The sequence below is a fragment of the Xiphophorus couchianus genome, chromosome 8, assembly GCF_001444195.1.
Source record: "Xiphophorus couchianus chromosome 8, X_couchianus-1.0, whole genome shotgun sequence".
Classification (NCBI taxonomy): domain Eukaryota; kingdom Metazoa; phylum Chordata; class Actinopteri; order Cyprinodontiformes; family Poeciliidae; genus Xiphophorus; species Xiphophorus couchianus.
The window spans coordinates 11,940,611-11,961,893 of record NC_040235.1 but is presented as its reverse complement, the minus strand read 5'-3'; the positions used below and the strand labels follow the sequence as shown (position 1 = coordinate 11,961,893).

The 21,283-nt window shown below is 37.5% G+C and overlaps 1 protein-coding gene across 2 annotated transcripts in view; it reads right to left on the bottom strand.

Annotated features, from left to right (window-relative positions):
- The window catches only part of plppr1 (phospholipid phosphatase related 1), a 73,185-nt gene that overhangs the window by 35,754 nt on the left and 16,148 nt on the right, over positions 1-21,283 (bottom strand). The window contains exon 1 of one of the 2 annotated variants that reach the window (XM_028025333.1): positions 14,690-15,042. The exons of the other annotated variant lie outside the window; for it this stretch is intronic. The gene's annotated coding sequence lies outside the window, so the exon portion shown is untranslated. Of the gene's footprint in view, positions 1-14,689; positions 15,043-21,283 lie in introns of those variants that run through there. 2 annotated transcript variants of the gene reach the window in all.

Genomic DNA, 21,283 nt, shown 5'->3' with positions numbered 1-21,283 from the left:
AACAACAGTATTTTACAGTCTATTCTCTGAGCCAGTGTAAGGACTTTAGAAACAGAGTGATATGCTCCATCTTCCTGGTTTTAGTGAGAAAATAAAGCACAGCTTTTTGAAAAAGTCAGATTAATTTTGGGCATAGATAATGTGTGAAAAAAAAACGTGGATTTGTGCTGGTTAGGGACGGTTACATCTAACAGTTTGGCTGCCATTTATTTTAAGCTGCATTAAATGTTTGATTCTTGATCAAATTCAAAATGTTGGTAGTTGATTGAAATAAAAAATAAAACAACTTCTAAAAAGTTGTCCTTAATTGAGATCAAAATAACACAAGAAAACAAGTTTGAACTGAAAAACAACAGTAGTATTTACACTTAGCAAAAACTAAGTCTCGATTTGAGATTGATGGAACTCATTGTTTTCATGTCATTTTGTAAAATAGGCAGGAATGTCTTCTTTCTGGCTTGTATTGCTTTAGCTTAGTGATCGACAAGAGGTCCCTGCTAATTTTAAAAGAAATGGGTGGTTTTTAAAAGCTTATTTCCTAAAGATAAAAGCATCTGATTACATTGACCCCCCTCAAGGCCTGGAGGGGGGGGGGGGGCATGATGGCAAGCGCCTGTTGGCCGGGCTTTTACCAATGGAGCTAAGTTGCCACCCCAGGATAAAGCGAAAGAGAATAAATGAATGAATGAATGAACAGACGGACGGACGGATGGATTACATTGCAATTACTTTTGATTTAAAGCTCTGACCCTCAGTCGATATTAAGCGGTCATGAATGTTTCATGAAGTTATAATTGCCTTTAATTGCCTATTAGGGAATTAAGTTCCTAATTTGAGCTTCTGTCGTTTTACTGCACAATCCTGAATAATGAATGGCGTGAACACAGAATATATCAGCCTCTGCAGAACCTCTCTGCTGTAGGACACAAACATAATGTCACCAGTACAACCAACAGATGTGAAAATATATAAAGTCTTCGGTCATACCCTTTGTACAGGCATGAATTTCATTTTGGATTTCACAAGTGGTAGAAGAGAAAATTGGTCAGCTTTAATCTTAAACAAAACTTTTATTGCAAAAATAATCTGTAAAATACAAAGATGGAAACAGCATTTTCAAATGTGGACAATAAATGATGTACCTCCATTCACCAGGCAGATTTCCAGGTGGAGTGGTTTGAGTGGTGACTGGCCTGACAATTAAAAATAACCTTTTCTTGTGTCTTTGAACGCACTGTGACTAAGTGGAACTGGAAACACTTTGTTGTGAATCACTGAGTACAGAGGACACAAGGTTAGTCATTTGAAGCATCTGTATTATGCTTAAATCAAAAGTCAGAAAAATAATAAAATTTGTAAAAGGCAACTGAAAGGACAGGGTTTTTTGATTTTTTTTTTTTTTTTTTACAGAGAAGTTCAAGTTGTAGTCCCAGCAGTCACTTTGAGTGGCTTTAATTTAAGTGCAGCATAATTTATAAGACTTATAATTTGGAATCAAGAGGCAAATATGCACTTTTCTGCTTGGTTTTATGACCATCAAGAAATACTTTTTGGTGTGCATAGTTATAATTAAGAGAACAGATTGTTTATTATGGTGCACTTTCATATTTCGAAATATGCAAAACATGTCTAAAAATGTAAAAAAAAAAAGAAAATCAGAATTATAAAGGAGAATGTAATTTTTTTAAGACAGACTTATTTGCACATGTTTCCATTCCACAACATGTAGGGCACCATTTGTACAACCTCTGTGAGATATAACCTTTTCAGTTGTTGGCAGATATTTATTTATCAACAAACATTTTCAATTCAGCCAGAACTTATAAAAATATTACTTTGTGCACTGCCAGACCTTGACCAAAATCGATCATGGCAACAAAATGAAATTGGTTTCTTGGTACAAATACTAAAACAAAATGTATGCAAGTTGATTTTCTTTGTGTGGCTGAAGGTTGTTTAATGGTTAAAACCATTTTTTTTGTTGCAACAAAGCATTTCCAGTGGTCAACCAGTACTTTTGCTGCAGCCAGTTGTTAACGGGTTCTATAAAAGATTGAACTTGGTTTTCGTCAGATAGCCAGTTCAGCGTCATGTCATATCAGTCAGAAGATGCCTTATGACAAGACTTTTAAGAATGCATAGTCCCATAAACACAAAACTGCTTTTAAAAAAAAAAGAGCAAAAATGTATTCTACCAGTAATATTAAATAATGTCATTGTACTGTTAAAACAGAACACAACAATTCCATTCAATCATATTTTAAATATATTGGTATTTAGTGATGTTAAACCAAAACTAAACATATTAAAATATTGCAAAAGAGTCCGCAGCACATTATGAAGTGGCATCAGGAACTATTATTTCACTGTTGTTGAATAACTGCTATTATTATTATTGTTGTGTAAAATTATTCCAGACTGAAACCATCGGTCTGCTAACTGAAAACCTCTCACGTTCACTGCGTCCAACTCCCGCGCCAATCTGAAACTGAACACTTCAATCTCCTTCAGTCACTACACCCTGACAGCCAGTATTGATGTTGGCAGGTATAATCAGTCCCTAAGTGCCTGTCCCTAACCCATTTAACACTCCACCCAACCTGCTCAGGACTGCATTAGATGCCAAAAATCAGTTCGTTTCCCAGTACTTAAAGCAATTCGCTGGAGTTTCAGCAAAACAAATCTGTAAATGTCAATGAAACACAACATGAAGTGGAAGACTTTGGTCCTGTACTGATCATTCCTCTCTATTCCGTCTTCTAATCTATCATTGTCTTCTGTTGAAGGAAGATCAGTGCAAACATTAACTCGCTGCTGTCGCAGTAGAAACTCACTCTCCTTTTCAAGGACGCGTCAACCGGGCGAATAGCTGTCGAGTGAATTTAAACTGAGGTGTTCTGTTTTATGGATGATGCTCTCACGGTTCTCTGAAACCGCAAGCATTCACCTGAATAGGCTTGGACGCCTGAAGGAGCCTGCATGACACCAAAAAAAAAAAAAGAGAGACAAAAAGAATCCATAAAAATAGTACTACCAAAAACCAATTCAATCCATCTCAATTCACTTTCAATTACCTCCTCAAACTCAGTGACATTTCGTGTCAGCAGAAGGGAGAAACAATAGTTTGACTTATTTATTTTTTTATTGCGGTAAAAAATCCACTAAAATTAAATCAAATTTACTAATGAAATGTACTTTAAAAAAAAAATCCAATGAGGGTTTTTTTTTGTGTTTCACTTAAACTGCTAAAATGATTCACTTGTATTACCTGCAGCTTATATCAATGAAACTCCAATCACAATAAAATAATAATTAAGCACCTAAATCAGCCTGTTCTGAATTTCTCTGATGTCTCTGCAAAATCAATTTTCTGCTTCATTCATTCCATAATCTACTGGACGTCCACGTATATATTCAAAACGAAAGCAGCGTATTCTACTACAGGACGTGAGTGAAAGAAAATTGATTTTAAAATAAAAGTTTAAAGTCATTATATTATTTTTATGATGAGCTGATGATGTGTTATTCTTATGTTAAACTCACGTTTTGGAACTGTAGTCAAAATTAAGGTGAGGTTTCATCAGACAACACATGTAGCCACAGACTTTATTTTATTGAAACAAAAAGGTTTCTGTCTGGAAGCCCTAATCTTCAATCCAGACCTGCAGTACATATCAGGGTGTTACATGTGGAGGAAAAGTGATGCTTGGGAGAAATTCCTGCAGCTCTGTCAGGGTTGCTGTTGGCTTCTTGGCAAACACTAACACAAAATCTGCATTGTCTTTTTCATTTGTTTTGGAGAAACAGCCAGCTTTTTTAAGTACATTTTTTGCCTGTGTTTTCTCCAAATATTGGCGACTACTTTTATAGTGCTATACAATATGAATTACATATACATCTTTATATAATGAGGTACCCATGATCATTTGCAACTTCTCTATAGACTATAGCTTTAGTTAAATGGTAGCAGAAGCTTGTTTTAGAGTCACCAGATTTATAATTGATGACAGTTGTGAATTCATGAAACTGAATGAGGAATGTATCAGAATTAAAAGAACACTTTTGAGTGCCACTCCAGTAAAAATACACTGACTCCTGGGATTTTGAGTAAAACCCAGTCTCCTATCATTGTAGTAACAAAAACACTCAGACTTCTTTCTAATAAGGTCAACAGTCTGTGACTTCACACAAATTGTCCCTAAGCTGAATTTTTACAGAGTAAACCCAACCAGTGAGAATTTAAAAAAGCTCTGACTGGAAGCCATACTGTTAAAGTTAGCAGGGCAAAAGAAGTAGGTTCATTTTTTAATCTTTTCTTCACTATATGTCAATTTAGTTCCATCTTTATGCCACTCAATGGGAATTGGCATACGCATATTTTCAGCAACCCTTATCATGACATCACTCTGGAAACAACCTGAAACATGTTATTATTATGATCTGGGATGTTTTCCATCAGCAGGGATTGGGGAGTTAAGAGTGGATGAGAAAATGTTTGACTAGTTGGTGATTCTGGAGGCAGACTTGTTAGAAGTCAGGGAGGCTTAGCCAGGAAGCAGAACAACAACCTTAAAAATGCAGCCTGAGCCACAAAGAAAAAGATTAGATCGATGTGCATCCATCTGCTTTTGTGGCCCAGTCAAAGTCCAGACCTGAAGCCAACTCAGAATCTGTGCCAAGACTTTAAAATTGATGTTCACAGATTCTCTCAATCCAATCTGACTGAATTTTAGTTATAAAAGAGTTTCTCAATCTGAGTTTCTCAATACCACAAAAGAACTGCAGCAGTGATCGACAATACTGACTAAAGAGAGCAATCAAACATGGCTTCCAACAAGAATAGAAGGTTTGCAGCTGCCCAAGCACCCAATCAAGCTGAAATGTGCTGGAAATCCACGTATCTATTACTCAATTGTTAAATCTGTTGAGCTCTTGCGTTGAAAACCAAATATAAAACCGCGCAGGTTAACTTTTTATTTTTTCCTCTACCAAGCATCAGAGTACATAGGCAATGCATTTGAAGAAATATGGGAATGTGACAGTTTGACTGTGAACATGATGATTTTACCAGAGGCTCTGTGACAGATGATTCAAATCAAAAAAAATTTAAAGGGCCCACACTCCATGTCAAACAGTTTACACCACACTCATTTATTTAGCACTCAGCAGACCGGCCTCACGGCTCAGAACAATTGGGCCTATAGTCACGGAAAGAGCTTAACACAATTTATCTTCTCCCGGAACCTCAAGACATTTTAAAAATATGCTCCAAAAATAATATCCAAAGAGAATTTTTATTCTAGTTCAGTGTCAGTTAATTACAGTCAGAAGTGACAAGATCAGATCATCTACCCAGGGGCAAGCTCATCAAGCGAGTAGCCCACAGGACTTGTCAGCACTCATCAGTATCTCCGCAGCCCGACCACTCAGCTGTGATGGCTTTTTCTAGTTATGACTGTGCTCCAATCAGAGACAGCAGGAGCTGGAAGTAAAATATTGAGCGCAGAAATATCACATTTGAAAACCCATCTCCTGATCTCCAGTTGATTTGTGATCCTACAGAAAGATGATGTCCGATTGAGAGTTGTTTACCTGCCACAGCAGGTTTGGCATAGAGTCGAAAATCAGAAGCTGGGTGTGAATACCTCAAATAATTTCCTTCCATTGTCACATTCTTATCTTTATGTTGTCCTGGATTGAGCTAGAATTGCATTTTGATAAAACTACAGCACTTCTTGTGCTTTTACAAACAGGCTGATGTGACTACTTTAAAACCTTTCCATTTCAATTTAAGGTTAAAAGTACAAAATGCTGCATGCACAGTAGGTACAATTTTTGCAAAACAAAACAGACTGAAAAAGTAACATCTTGTTTTACAGGTTCACAAACACTAGTTCCCACCTACAGTAATTTGTTTTCTTCACACAGTTTAGTTTTACCACTTGTGAATGAAAGAAGTAAGTTGTACCTTCCTGCCCTCATTTTGTTCAGACTTAATGCCATTTCATCCATATAAACAAACTGTTTCACACATTTATTTAACTACTGCTCATCAGTTAATTTCTCTTGTTAGATGTTTCAAAAATTATAGTAATCATTTTTGCCAGGACCAAAACTACTCTAAGAATGAATCAAAGCCTCAGAGAGATGACAAAAGATTACAGAACAAGAGTCAAAGCAGGCTTCACCTGCCTTAGTTAAAATCAGTGTTATAGATTCAACAATAAGAAATAGACTAAGAAGAAATTGCATCTTAACACAAAGACCTGTCTCATATCTGCTTAAAAAACAACTTCATTGACCTCAAGACTTTTGCAAAAATATCCTGTTAACTGGAAAGACAAAAGTGGAGCTTTTTGTAAGTTGTGCATCCCGTTACATCTGGCATAAAACTCGCAAAATTTCAGAAAAAGAAAATCATACAATTAAATATGGCGGCAGTAGAGTCATGGCATGGGGCTGATTTGCTGCTTTGCAATCTGAATTGATGGAAGCATAAACTCTGCTCTTTACCAGAAAATCCTGAAGATAAACATTCAGCCAACAGTTTGTGAAGGTCAAGTGCACTAGAATGCTCATGAAAATGCTCTGAAGCACACCAGCACACCACCTCTGAATGGGTAAAAATGACCCACAAGATTAGTTTTGGAGTGCATAAAAATCCATTTGAGATGCTGTAGCATGACCTCAAGTAGACCATTCATGTTTGAAAAACATCCAATGTGACTTAATTAAAACATACATGCAGAGAAGAGTGAGCCAAACTGCCCCTGTTTGGCTATTGCAACTATTGCAATTTTTGCCAAGGGTGCCACAATCAGCAATTCCACTTCAGTGCAAAATTGACACCCATGGCAGATTTAAGTGCAAGGTAAACTTTTAATTTCACCAACATGTTTCTTCTGACAGGAAGTAACATTAACGTTTCGGAGTTGTCCGCCCAAACACAAATTAAATCTGACAGATAATCTGTGCAGGGAACTAAAGATTAGGGTCATGACAATGAGAGCTTCCAACTGAACAAATATCAAACTGCTCAGTAATCATAAGAAGGGTAAGAAAAGGGAACACTCCTTTTCATATTGTTTCAGGTGTTTTATCTTTTGAGAGATGCCCATTTCAATAAACAAATATCAGGACCAAAGCTGCTTTTTTGATGTTTCTAATAAACTCAGATGTTTGTGTCGTAATTTTTTGAAGCCACTGACAACTGAGAGGAGGAAATAAGATTTTTGGGGGGTTTTTTGGTACCTACATGCAGTGTTTTGTGTTTTGTATCAACAGTCTTTTGTTCTTCAGCTCTCAAGCTGATTTTCAGTTTCTTGATTTTTACTACAAAGCCTTGGAAAAATATTGCCTGCAAACAGTCCAATTGTTCAGCAGCTGATATTCAGCTACAATAAAACTTAAGAAGGTTTTTGGATGCGCAAACACTTCAGCTGTCACCAGATAGCAAATATGCACTTTGCAGCTTGTTGAGAAAAAGAATCATAGATAACAGGATATGCAGATCTCATTTTTCTTTTGCTTCCTCCCTCCTCTACTGCTGACTGCACAACAGCTTCCTGAGACTGAAACAGTAAAGTCCCATGGCTAACACTCTTGCCAACAGAGAATCTTTGGTGCTAAAAATAGTTTTCAATCCTTCCTTGTAGCATTTTTTTAAAGTGCTCCATGGGAATTATTTTTTTCATACTGTAAAGTCATTGCTTTTCTTACAAAGCCAACTTCTGACGAAACCAGAATCTACATATGACCGTGGGATAGAATAGTCACAATCTTCCATTATACAATATTTTAGAGAACCGCTGTTGCAAGCTGTCTCTAACATCCTAAAAGAATACAGACATGCACATATACATAAGCGAAAGTTAACATAAAAGATAACCTCCTTCTTTCCAATCCATTCTCCCCAAGATGTTATACATCAGGCAGAACACTGAATTCAATCAGGTGTGCGGAGCTGGATGAGCAAATCGAGAAACAGAAAGTACAAGAGATGGGACAAAAAAAGGACACAGAATTAGAGATAAGAAACTAAAAACTTGCATAGTTTTATTTGGTGAGAAACTTACCCTAATGTATGTTCAGAGGCTTGTCTTTATCTTTTTTTTCTCCCCTCTAAGGTGTCTTTTTGTGGGCTCTAGTGTCCCTTATATGAAAGTAGGCTGACAGGAAAGGGGGAAGGAGAGGGGAGAAGACATGCGGTAAATGTCGCCGGGTCCGGAAATCGAACCCGCAACGGCTGCGTCGAGGACTCAAGGCCTCCAAACGTGGGTCGCGCTATCCCCTACGCCACCACAGCACGCCCCTGGCTTATCTTTATCAATGGTTTTACTAAGTTTACTAAACTGATTGACCATAACATTATGAAGATTTGCCCAAAAGCTTGCTGGTCCCCATTTGGTCGCAAATCAGCCCATGGTAGAAAAGACTCCACCAGACCCCTGAAGGTGTGCTGTGGTGTCTGGCACCAACATGTAAGCAGCAGATCTCTTAAGTCCTGGAAGCTGAAAGATGGGCTCTCCATGGATCATTCAAACACCTGGGGAAAATTTTTGTTTGACCGATTTTCTCGTAATTATGCTTCTTAGCAATATACACTTATATTATTAAAAAGCCTGTTTTTTCCTTTAAAATGCCACATCTGTAAGGAAGATGTCAAATCTTCTGTATCATTGCCTCTCTGACAATGAAAAACCATGACTCTTGTTCATTGGCAGTTTAAAGAAACAAGACATAGTGCTAATTTTATCCATTCATTAGCCAGTAAGGGCCTCAGCACTGCATGGAAGAATCATACATAGCCACAACAGCCTCATTAAGGCCACCACCTTGTTAACACACAGTTGTGTTGCTCCACTGCTGCTGCAACTTGGTTTTGCCCACCACCAGCTGACAACTGCAGCAAGGAATGAGCCCTTCCCAGATTAGTCAAATGTGGTGTGCTTGAAGAAGGTATCAGGTACCTGACTGTCAATACCAGGTGTACCAGGTGCTTAAAACAAGCATCAATAGTGGAATAAGCTGCTTGGCATTGGCAGATAGGATTTGGCAAGTTTTTTATGGATGCAGTCCACATACTCAACCCTGCTGCTCAATCCATAAATACATTTTCCTTAACAAATGTGGAACAACGCGAGGGAAAGTAAGCAGGCTGTCCAACAGTACAATTTATATCCAAGAAGCATTGTTCGAACAAAAACAAAAGTCAGAAAACACTGATTTCCTGTTCTTGCCAAATTTGTTTTATCTTAAAACAGTTTTTACATCGCTGGTTTGCAATACAAAGTACATATGACTTGTAAAAACAACAGTATGTACACAAAGTGTACATACACGACAAATGGACAATTAAATGACAGGGTTAAAAATGGCCTCAAAAATGTTTGAGCTCAATGGCCCAGCTGTCTGTTTTGTCAGTGGTCTTATCCCAGACTCGTGATTCCTCTGTCAAATTCAATTATTTCTCATGCATGTGGTATGACAAAAGAAACAAATCATGCCAACTTGCAAATGAGTCTTTATAGCTCCTAATTAGCTTTTCGAATTAGTGGCATATTTTTAACATTTGGGAAGCTAAAGTTAAATTAGATTCTATAAACTACAGTTTCACAACTATTTTGTGCATATGCTTCTGTAAAGCAGCACAGTTTGTTAAGGTATAAAAATAATGAGTGTTGTTTTGCAGCCCAACAAATGTCACTAAGCAGAAAATGCCTAGAGGTATCTGCATATGCACAGATATCTGTGCATATGCTCAGCTGGGTTTAATCATATGCACAGATATCTGTGCATATGATTAAAAGTTTTTAAGAAAATAAATCCTGTCTTCCCACGAGTGTCCCATGTGTTTTCACTTCATTTTAAACATTCAGTGATCCAGTGCAAGTTTTTCTTCCTCATGCTGCCTTGTAAAATATCTGGATTTTAGTCTATACTGAGATCAAACGGGCTTTTTGATCTGAGCATTCAGCTATTTCAGAATCATCACAATAACAACGCATTCTCCTTACCCCAGCTGAGGAGAAAGGAAAATCTCACAATTCTGTGCTGCAACTTTTGTTTTAATTAGATTTGTTCCAGTAAAACATTGGGTGAAGATTCTTTTAATTTCTGAACATTTTATGCCACACATAAGAAGCAAGTCTGGATCTGCTTCCCACAGCAGATACTGAGCATGAAAGTCTTAGTTTAAATACGAACTCTATTATCTGGTGACAGGAATCTGTAGCTGTTAATCCATATTTAGCTACATCTGATTCATTACATGTGAAATTAGCAGCATCCAAGATGTACAACCTTAAACTGCTGGAGAAAAGCACAAGTCCCCACGAAACCATGAACAGGACAAAGAGGGTATGACCTGCCAAACCACGCAGTAGACCAATGACAGATAGATGGACACACGGGATTTACCAGCCAAAAATAAATGTCAGTTTATTAAACAAGTTGAGTGGCATTTGAACAGCAACAGCAGCATCACAGTCACAACAAGATGCCAAGTTACACCAATACACATGTTCCTGTTTGTGAAATGGGTCAAAGAGTAGTTTGCCATTTTTTAAGTTTGGTTGTCTTCCTCTGCACTAGCTAGACAAAAGAAGGGAAGCCAACTCAAAACAACCCTAAGTTCTAACACCAATTAAAGCAGACAGATCCCTTCATAACACACTTTTGTGATGAAAGATAGTTCAAAGGCAGGGTTTTATAAGACAAACAGACCATCATGGATAGATGATGCATCAAATAAAACAGCAGAGGCCAAGTACATTTTTCTCTAAAAGAGTTGTCTAACAGAATGTGAGGTGCCCACCATTGTGCTTAAAACACTTTTTGAAGACGATTATGAAACAATCAATCAGATGCATATTTCAATATGTAACAGCTGCTGGATAGCTTGAGCAGGGTCACATCTCTGACCATCAGCCATATGTATACCAAGTGAAGCTTCTCAGGTAAGAAAGTGTGTTATTTTATCATTTTGTTCTTTAATGAGCTCTTTGCAAGTAAAACGTGTTAGCTGACATCCAAGGTATATAATTAAATGCCTGTGAACCCTTTCAAAACCTCTGATTGCACCTCAGTAATCTATTTTAACTCCCACAGACAACATTTACAACATGCTTTGCATTGAGATGGTACCTTAGGCTTTAACAGCTTCAGTAGTAGGCCAGCTTTTTTGCACAACCTGCACACAACAATAGTCTTTTCCATTGGTCCATCAAATCGCTTTCTGAGGCAAAAATTCATAGTGTACCAAAAAAAGCTATTTTGTCATCCATCGCATTAATACAGCCTGTGTATCAGATTCATGGATGTACCAGAAACACAGAAGGAAGGTTCCAGCTCAGAACTTTTGCATTTAAAAGTAAAAAAAAAAATTATTTAATTCCATTCCAAATTTTAACGCATTAAAATTACTTTTAATGTGTTAATGTCCCACTCTTAGATTATATATTTCTGTATGTGAATTGGTATATTTGTATTGTGAAGTGTATCGCAAAGACATCTGAATTGAACATAGACAAAAAGGGTCTTACACATCGTCAGCCTAACTCTCAGGATCCGTCCCCTTTTTTCTCTGCTTCTATCAGTCTGCAGCAGGTTGATGGGGTATTGCGACAACTATCCCAAACCAAAAAATGATCCTGACAATCTCTTTAAACTTACTTTCAAGGGGACAACACTGCAAAGCAGCACTTCCATCAATAGAAAATGCTGCTTTGCAGTGCTGCAGGGACATGCAGTGGACTACACCTGCTTTGCAGATTTAAACTCTCTGAATTTTAGGATTGGCCAGGTCTTTTTCTATAAATATTTTAACTAACCACTACAGCATGAAGGTTTTTCTTATGAATGAATGATTTTAAGATATACGTATGTCTATATGTGGTGATGTTCAAATTTGAAATGCTAAACAGTAAGCCACACTGCACAATCTGGCAAAACCATTCTAGCTCACCCACCGAGAGATTTATCACCTGTATGTATCAGCGTTTTCAAATAAAGGCAGGGTCACTCATTCTCTAGTGACAGGTCTTATCTCGCCCAATAGGGCCGATCATTCCCCGGGGGCATCGCTGTGACAGATCTATTACCCAATCGAGACACCACCACTGCACTAATAACACTGCCCCCCATGTCTAGATGTAATCAAATTCCTGCTAGGGTTGAGACGTGGAGGAGGTTTATGTGTGATTCCGCCCATACATGTATGTCTATGGGTGCGAGACTGCATGGAAAATCAATATTTAGTCCTCCTTACTCAGGATGGATTTTAGAGATGGGTTCAAATGTCACTTCTTTCTGCAGCTTCACTGGAATCTGATTATTTTTTTAAAAAGTGAAGAAAGCAGACGGAATTTCATTTATTTTGTCTTGATTTGTAAAACTCAACCTTTCTTCATTGCAAGAATTGTTTTTTTTCTTAATGCTTCATGTGCATAAATGCAAAGCTAAATGAATGGATCAATACAAAAAGATGAAAACAACAGTATCGAGTTTCTGTAAGCGATTTGTCACAGCTGATCAGGATGCAGCTTGAATTTCATGTGGACGCTATGATTCATCACTGACGAAGCAACCTCACACAAGAGATGAATTATTTAATCGGCCTCGGTGGACGGTCCACTGTCCTGCAGGATTCCCTCTAATATTTCTGTACCTGGAGACTAAGTATGATAAGTAGCGCATATTATACCACAGAAATCTTTCCTGTCACATTTCTATCAACAAATTCAGAATGAATAGTGTCTCATATTTTTTATGCGAGACATAATAAGCATGCATAGATCACAGACCTTTAAGCATAACCTAAATGCAGCTCAAGATTCCACATTTCTCTGCATCCCTTCAGCTTCCCTGTCTCCTGTACTGAAGAAAACGTATGACCAGAGCATGGTGCTGCCACCACCATTTTACACCATTTCATGTGTTTTTCTTAGAACCAATTTAAAATCTAGAATGGCAGTTGACCTTATGGCTGTTTTGAGATCAGATAGTAATAAAGTCTATTTTTGTTATCTGAAAGTGAGTGAACTTAGCCAATCAGTGGGAAATCAAAATGCTTGACCTGCCAAATTAAGAAAAGCATTTTGATTTAAAATAAGCCAATTACAACCTTTGCATAAGACACGCTTAAACACACTTAGAAGTTAAATCAAACATTGTTCCATTCTGACTCAGACCTGGACAATTATAAAAGGAAGTTCCATACTTTTCAAGTAGGAACCCTTCATAGGCCTCTACCACACAGTCATTCTTGGTGATGATTATGCTTTAGGCAAATTATGTCACTGTGACCTCAGCCTGGCTAGCTGTCTAAGCATCAACAGGAAAATGCACACATCTAAGCATCTACTAAACAGCCTATGCCAACTAACATATGCAGCAATTTGAAAAGTGAGCGTACACTCACTGTATATGAGAGCAACCACATAGAGACACACTCAGGTGCACACTTGTGTAGTTTGTGGCTGGGATCCAAGAGGTGCCCAGCGTTCACCAGATCCTACTGACAGCCACGGAAAAGGCTCACCTGATGGTCCAACTACAGGCCATCTGGCCGCTAAATAACATTACTCGTCTGCTTTGGCTCACACAACAGCTTAGACACGCCCGTAAATATACCAGCACATGCAGTAAGATGCCCGTTTAGGATGGAAGGTGAAAATATGCTGCCTCTCTGGGTGGGTAATGCTTTCTTGTCTTCAATGCTCAGCCAAGCTGAGGAGGGTTCAGTGCAACTGTGCATGCACACAGTTGGTTAAGGGCATGTAATGAACGGACAGGCAAGATTTAATCCTGCAGGTGCCATAAGTAGCAATGGCTCCTGTAATAGTGACTTCACATATTATTTACTTTCAATTCCTGGTCACAATGTACAATTTAGAACTGTAGCCGAGAATGAATGCATTTTTGCCCACATAAAGATGAATCTATTATTTAAATACCTTATCGGCGCATTACAAACATCTTAAATCCTAATTTTTACTCCACAAGAGCAAAATGTGATGGATCTAAACGTATTATATTCATTTCTTCCCCCTGCATAAGCCATTACAGTAAATGCATGGCACTGCAGTGGAAACATAATGAAAGAAGAGGCAATCAGAACATGCTGATGACACATGCAACACTGATTTAATTTCAAGGTTGCTCTGAAACGACCATAAAGACCCCTAATAGGCTTGGGAATTCCGTCTTTGAGGGATCAGCGGCGTCTTTGCACGGCTACGGGTGCTGCTGGAAGAGACATAGCCAGGATCTGATGTTGGGGGGCGGGGAAACGGGCCACATTTTTCCCCCCTCTTGGGCTGAAAACACATTTTGCTCGGCAACGGAGGCGACATATTTACACACAGCAAGAATATATTAAAAAATCTCACGTTGTTCTTGTTGGCTGTGCAAAAAAAGGTTGCGCATATACCCAATTATGCTTTAAATAAGCGCTATAAGGTGGCCACTGTTGCTGGTAAAGACAGGTGCCTGTGAAATACCGATATTCTGTCTAAATAGCAGTTTTAACAGATTCTCGTACAACTGAGCGATTCTTGTTCATTAATGGATCGATCTAATTAAATCTGACCCCAGCGTTGTCTTTTAATTAGAAATCTGAACTTGGCTCAGCAACAGACAATAGCTCCATAGTCCCGTTTCCCCTTCAGCATCTGCAGCAGACACTTACCGCTATGGGATACAGCGATATTCCGGACAAAAAGGCAACTCCATAAAAGAAGAAAGGTGGGAAAGTAACAAAAGGCAGCCGAGAGCAGCCCACCTCCTCTTTCTAGTAGTCCTACTACTCCATGAGGCTCGGCCAAGCCACCGCTCAGTCGGTTGTGATGTGGATCACGCAGCGTGTGAGCCCATGAGGATGGATGCTGTGTGTTGTCGGAGGGACGGAAAGGGGCGGGGACAGGCGGCTCCAGCGGAGCGTGGATAATTCTGTAAAGGGACCTTGTGTTACAAGTAAGCAGGCTGTCTAGCCCCATATATTCCCTGGCAGCCTGCCCTCTAGGCCCCCTGTGTACTTAAAGGAAGCCCTCCACGTTTCCTTACCATGGGGGGAGTGGATGTCTCTTTAAGAGCCCTGTTTACTATGCATAAAGCGTCATTGCTTCACAGGTGGATGGTTGGCTGAGGAGTGGCTGCCTCTGCTGCTGATTGGGTTTCAAAGAGCCATGGTCATAAATTATCGTATCTTTTTTTTTTTTTTTTTTAAACAAATAATTTTTATTTAACCACATTCGGGGAGATTCGTACGAATATAGAGGTTCCATCCATCCATATCCTTTCAGTGGTGGGGAAGGGGAGGAGGTTCCTATCTCCAGCAGTAATTGGGCAAAAGGCAGAGTGCACCCTGGACAGGTCACCAGTCCATGACAGGCAACCAGTTAACCTAAAATTAATTGAGTAGTGGGAGAAAACCCAGGGATGCTCAGAGAAAACATGAAAATTCAATGCAGAAAGACCCAGAATTGTTGCTGTAAATAAACACAACTGTGCCACAACAGATTTTCTCCTTACTCCTAATGAATGAAATAAGAAAAACAAAATACATATGTATATATACATACAAACACATAAGAATATAAAACAATGTTTCACTCTGTAGTTGTAGTTATAAGAAGTTATGAGTTATAAGAAAATGCTGATTTTATTTGTTTAATTTATTAATTTCTACATATATTCTTAAACATATTTTTGTTAAATAAAAACTTACTAAAAAACTGCCATATTTTACTGTGGACCTTCTCTGTATATGAAAGTGTTGACACTGAAGACAGTCTACCTCCTGGATTTTTTTTAAGTCCAAATATACAAAAAAAAAACACGTTTCAGTCAAGTCAACCTGCAGCCTCAAAAGAAACTGCATGCCAAGCATTTCAGTGACTGTAGGATTCTCATATTTCTTTGGAGAAAACCCACCTATAAATAAAACAGTTGAGTTATTGCTCAACCTGGACTGCTGAACTGAATCATATTCCTTTCCCTACACTGATCGTCATATTTAAGCAGGGCAGTATAGTGTACAAGGCTTTATTTAAAATTTATTATATTATTTTTAGTTCCACATAAAGGGAAACCCAAATTGCTTTATTAGCACTGCTTGCTTTCTAAAACATGTTAATTTATAGGGCAGAGTGGCCTGAAAACTGGATCTCAGGTGGAATTGTCCATGAGCTAAATATTGGATTTAATCTTACTTTCAAAGGGAAGTGACTCTAAATATCTAAAATGCATTAGCAGAAATCCTACAGGAAGGGTGTACTGCCACTTCCGAACTTGAATCAAAGGATTGCTAATATGCACTACTGGAACTAATGGTCAAAATTCATGGAGAATATAAGTGATAGATTTGATGCAAAAGAGCTTCCATTGAAAAACAGGATTCCCATGAGTTCTAATAGACAAAGGGCTAGTTGCTTACATGAAGATATGACAAGCTTTTAAAATGTTACAGATTTGAAACCCTCATAATTTTTCAACATATCAGACCTTTAGAGTAAGACCCATTGAATGAAATACCAGAGAAAGTACCAGCGAAAATAGTTTTATTTTGATGTATAGAGCAGAGAGGATGGCATATTTCCCTACAAGAAAGGGAAATTTGTTTTTTTGGAAATACTGGTTGTCCAAAGCGTACAATCTGACACTATAAACTAATAAAAAAAATACATAAATAAAATCCCATCTAAACTACAGTATCCACCACTATTAAAGTACATAATTGTGTCAAAGAAAAGCCTGAACTGCTTCCAGCGTTAGCACTGTAAATGCACTGCTGCCAGAAGTGGGACAGTGAAATCATGCCGCCCATCTCCGATATGAAAAATTACAAAAGAAATACTGGTGTGTTCAGTGATCTAGATTTGGCCTGCATGCTACATTACACTCCATGCTCTGACTCACCTTCTTCCATCCATGAGATGTTTGAGCTCAATATCTCTGTGCCTCGTTATTTCTCATCAGTGGTCCACAGTAACAACAAACTATGATCAGAAAAATGTACTTTTACAATGTATGACGTGTAAGCCGGGATTGGCAGAGCACATAGAACTTCAAATAAAAAAGTGAAAACTGAAAAAGCTGGGATAAATGGAGCACGCTGAACATCAAACAAAAAAGGGGTTCTTTATTCTCAAAAATAACATTTTTTCTGACTTGCAAAACTGAAAAATAAAGTTCAAGAAATGCAGCAAAAATAGTCTTTTGTTATGTAAATGGTCCATTTAATACTAGTTTAAAACTCCTAACCAGCAACGGCTTCAGCAAAATGGCGAATTAACAGCGCTATTAACAGCTTTGATGCAAAACATTTAACAGAAAACTGAAATAAAAAGGACAAACGAAAAGACATGACGTCAGTAACATCACTTCAGCTTCGTACATGGGAAATAATACATGTTGGACATTAATTACCAGAAATCTTGATTCTTTACTCATGTGGCCATAAAGTGGTCGCCTCAACAAGTCTAGGCTCAAAAATGTCCTCTTCCGTTTTCTCAGTCAGAGTGCCAGCGTAGTAAACAAGAGTTTGCTTCAATTTCCGGTACTTTTAAACCGCTCTGTTTCAACAGCGCCACTTGCTGACAAAAATAAGAACTACAATTAATAGGTGAAATAAAAGCAAAAGAGACTTTACAAAATATATTTTATAGGTATCCAGTTTTTACCTGGCGACACATCAAGCCCCCTGTGTATTATGGTAATATTCAAAAGCATTCATCATAATGTTGTGATTTCAACAAACATAACTATAATAATAGTCGCTGTGAAGTAAAGTTCAGGCTTTACTATACTTTGCAGTCCATAGTTGGATGCTATGAGGGACGGTGGCTCTACTTGTTTCCTCCTCATGTGTGTCAGCACCGGATGGTGATCATTGGCCTATTTAGAGAGGGAGAAAGGTCTGTGAAATAAACCCGGATGTTGATGTATTATTCCTTCACACACAGCTTAATTTAGTCCCATAAATACTGAGAAGCAACACAGCAAATAATAGCAACATGTGTCAGGGAAAATATTGGACACTGACATGTCAAATGCACTGAAATAAAGAAGGGACAATTAAATGCTGGAATTTGACTCTATTGTGTTTAAACTGGATGTTATAATTTTGATTATAAACTAAGAGGAAAGTATATAAAACAGCTATTACAGTAATTTCAATGGGGTTTTCCGCATTGAAAATTATTACAAGATTCAAGATTTTCTTTCACAGCTAGCATTTTAAACCTTGAAAACCAATAACTTATTGAAGTTATTAAATATTGTACTTATTTTTGGCATTAAGTGAGGCTTTAAAAAAGCTCTATTCTGCTTACTGCTATTCTTATATGTATTATTTTTATTTAGTCTATTGCAAAACAATGAAAAAAATTGTTTTGGCAACTAGCATAGCAATAAATACCATAGAGGCTTAAAGGGATCCAAAATTAGTTGGAACAACATATTTAATTGGGGAAATAGTTATTTATAATAATAACTATTTTTATATATTTTATATATAATTTTTATATATTTCTTATAAACTTAAATAAAACTTTATCACACGGATCAGAAACTTGTAAACAGTACACAAACACATCATTGCTAAACATGAGTCTGGAAACAGGAAGTAAAGAGAACTGACCTGACTTATCAAAGTAAAACACCAACAAGAAAGCCAGAAACTGATAACAGCTTTGAATGCAAGAAGCAGAAGAAACACAACAGAATAAAGTCCAAAATATGGAAACGCGTACCGTAAAACACCTTGATTTATTGAATTGTTGTTTTTTTTTTCTTTTCACATTCATTATATATGACATGTCCTGCCATCTTTTTCCGCAGTCACTTGATTAACTGTGCTGGGTTGTAGAGCCCTTTGCAGGAGTGGAGTACACACAGACACACATACAGTATATCAGCTTTTATTGAGAGTATGCTTGTCATCTCATTTACTGTATGCCTCCTGTTACTCTACCTGTTTGGCAAAAAAGGTTTTGCACAAATTCAGCATCTCTATAGAGTTTCTACAGTGTGCTAATGATGCACCACAAAACTATATACACAATCTAAATATTTGTTATGCTACACATATATATAGTTGCTTCTAAAATACACTGATTTCATGTTATACCACAAAACTTAAATATATTTTACATGGCATTTAGGTGGTATACTAATAAATCTACTGAATTTTGATACATAAATTGAAGTCATAACAGGCTATACCGCTTTTTGTATTTACTCACGTTGTCTTTGTCTAATTTCTTCACTATTTGTGCCACAATGTAATCACTATTAGCCTCTATGTAACATACATCCACTATTATTTTAATGTTTACAGTTTCAGTTTGAGTTTACACAATTTTTATGTAAATTTATGTAATATTTTAAGTACTCTGTTATAAAATTCACAATGAGAAGTGTCATTTTGAGCCTCTCCTCTTTTCAAGACATTTTGTGAGACTAATAGTGATAACACTCCAGATTTTCCTCTTCAGCAGTTTGCCAACTGCCATGACTTCTCCTGGCAGCACTCAGTTAAGTGTCTCACTAGGCTTCAAAAGAGTCCAGCTATTTTCTGCTCATCCTACACTGTAGCATCTCAATAAAAGGCTCCTTTAGCGCAACAGTACTTATTGAGTCTGGGTTAGTGTGTCTCCGTTTTGCATGTGTGTTTGTGTGCGTCTCTGTCGGACATATTATTAAAGACTCTTATTGATCAGAGGGTGTTTAGTTTCTCGGTGGCTCCCAAGCGATAGGCTCGTTTCCATGGTAACGTAACAGGCGCTACGGCCTTGGTTGCAATCGATGTAGACGGGAGACAGCTAAATGCACACACACACTGGAAGAAGACAAACAATAAAAAGGTTTTCAATCTATAGCCGTTTGTTTCCACAGTAACCCACTAATGTATAGTCATAAAGTACCACTTTACAGTCGGGATGCTACATTGGTAAAATTGAGCATCAGACACAGCAATGTATTTAAATTTTTATTTTATCTATTTAATTTTAAGAGCTCGTGTTATTCAACATTATTACCTCAATCTAACACAGGATTTTCATCTGTAGTCTTTGGCAGGTTGGAGCCATAAAAAAATAACAACAAAAGCTATAAACCTAAATGATTTCTAATTATTGGAAACACAACAATAAAAACATTGGACAAAATTCAGCTACTTCTAGACTAAACATGCTAACATGCTTTTAGTCTCATGTTTTATTTTTAGCTTACAGTTTGGTTCTCTATTAACAATGCACTTAATTCCACCTTACAACCGACAAACTAACACAGACAATAATTTCCAATATTGAATTCAAGTTGTGATTATGAAGAAAATAGATGTACTTCCCTGTTTTTAAAGGTTTTACAAAGTTACCAACAAACTTGCTGAATTGGCTGCTGGACATAAGCTCTCCCACAGCTTACAGTTTGTTTCTCCTGTGCTTCAAATTCTAAATGTAACACATTTAGAATTTGAAAAATAGCGAAGACGTTTAGACATCTAAAGTCAAACTAACCCTTGTTCGTACAGGTTCTGTAAAACTCTGTTAACAATTCTAAATATCTATAAACCAAATAATAATTTGAATCCTGTTCATATAAATTTTACAAATCTGTGAAAAATTTAACTGTGAATTCAAGCATCCTTTTCATAATGGCATGAGGCTCAGATTTTCATAGAGTGAAACATCCATAGTTTCACTCTATGAATAATCTAGGCTTTTGGTCAATAATGACCAAAAGCCTAGAAATTCAACAAATATATTTCTATAGGCTCTTTAGCTTGGTTTGCAAAAACTAAAATATATTTGTTTAGGGTGTACATTTACACAAACCCTCTTGTTAGGCAACTTTCCACCTGCAGAAACTTTGGAAATCCCAAGTTTTTACATCACTGGTGGTCCTGTCAGTGGTGGAGTCAGCAAACGCATACAGCTCATTGAAGGATGGCCCCCTGAGAGTCAGCTTGTGCTTTCAGCTGGGAGGCTACTACATATATCAAATCTTCTCATATAGTAACTCTGGGCTGTCTGAGGCAGCTCACAGTGTGTGTCCAGCAGGTTTGTGTTGAGGTTCAATCTCACAATGTCATTAATGAACAATGTAAGAGCCTTCTGAAAGTTGACTTCACTGATGTTGGGGCCTTAATTACATACACTTGCAACATTAGGTTATGTATATGCAGTTCCAAATTATAATGACTTATATAAACTGTAACTTATTTTGCTGAAATCTCAGACAGGTTACCTACTGCAGAATTACTTTTTTCTCTGATAAAACG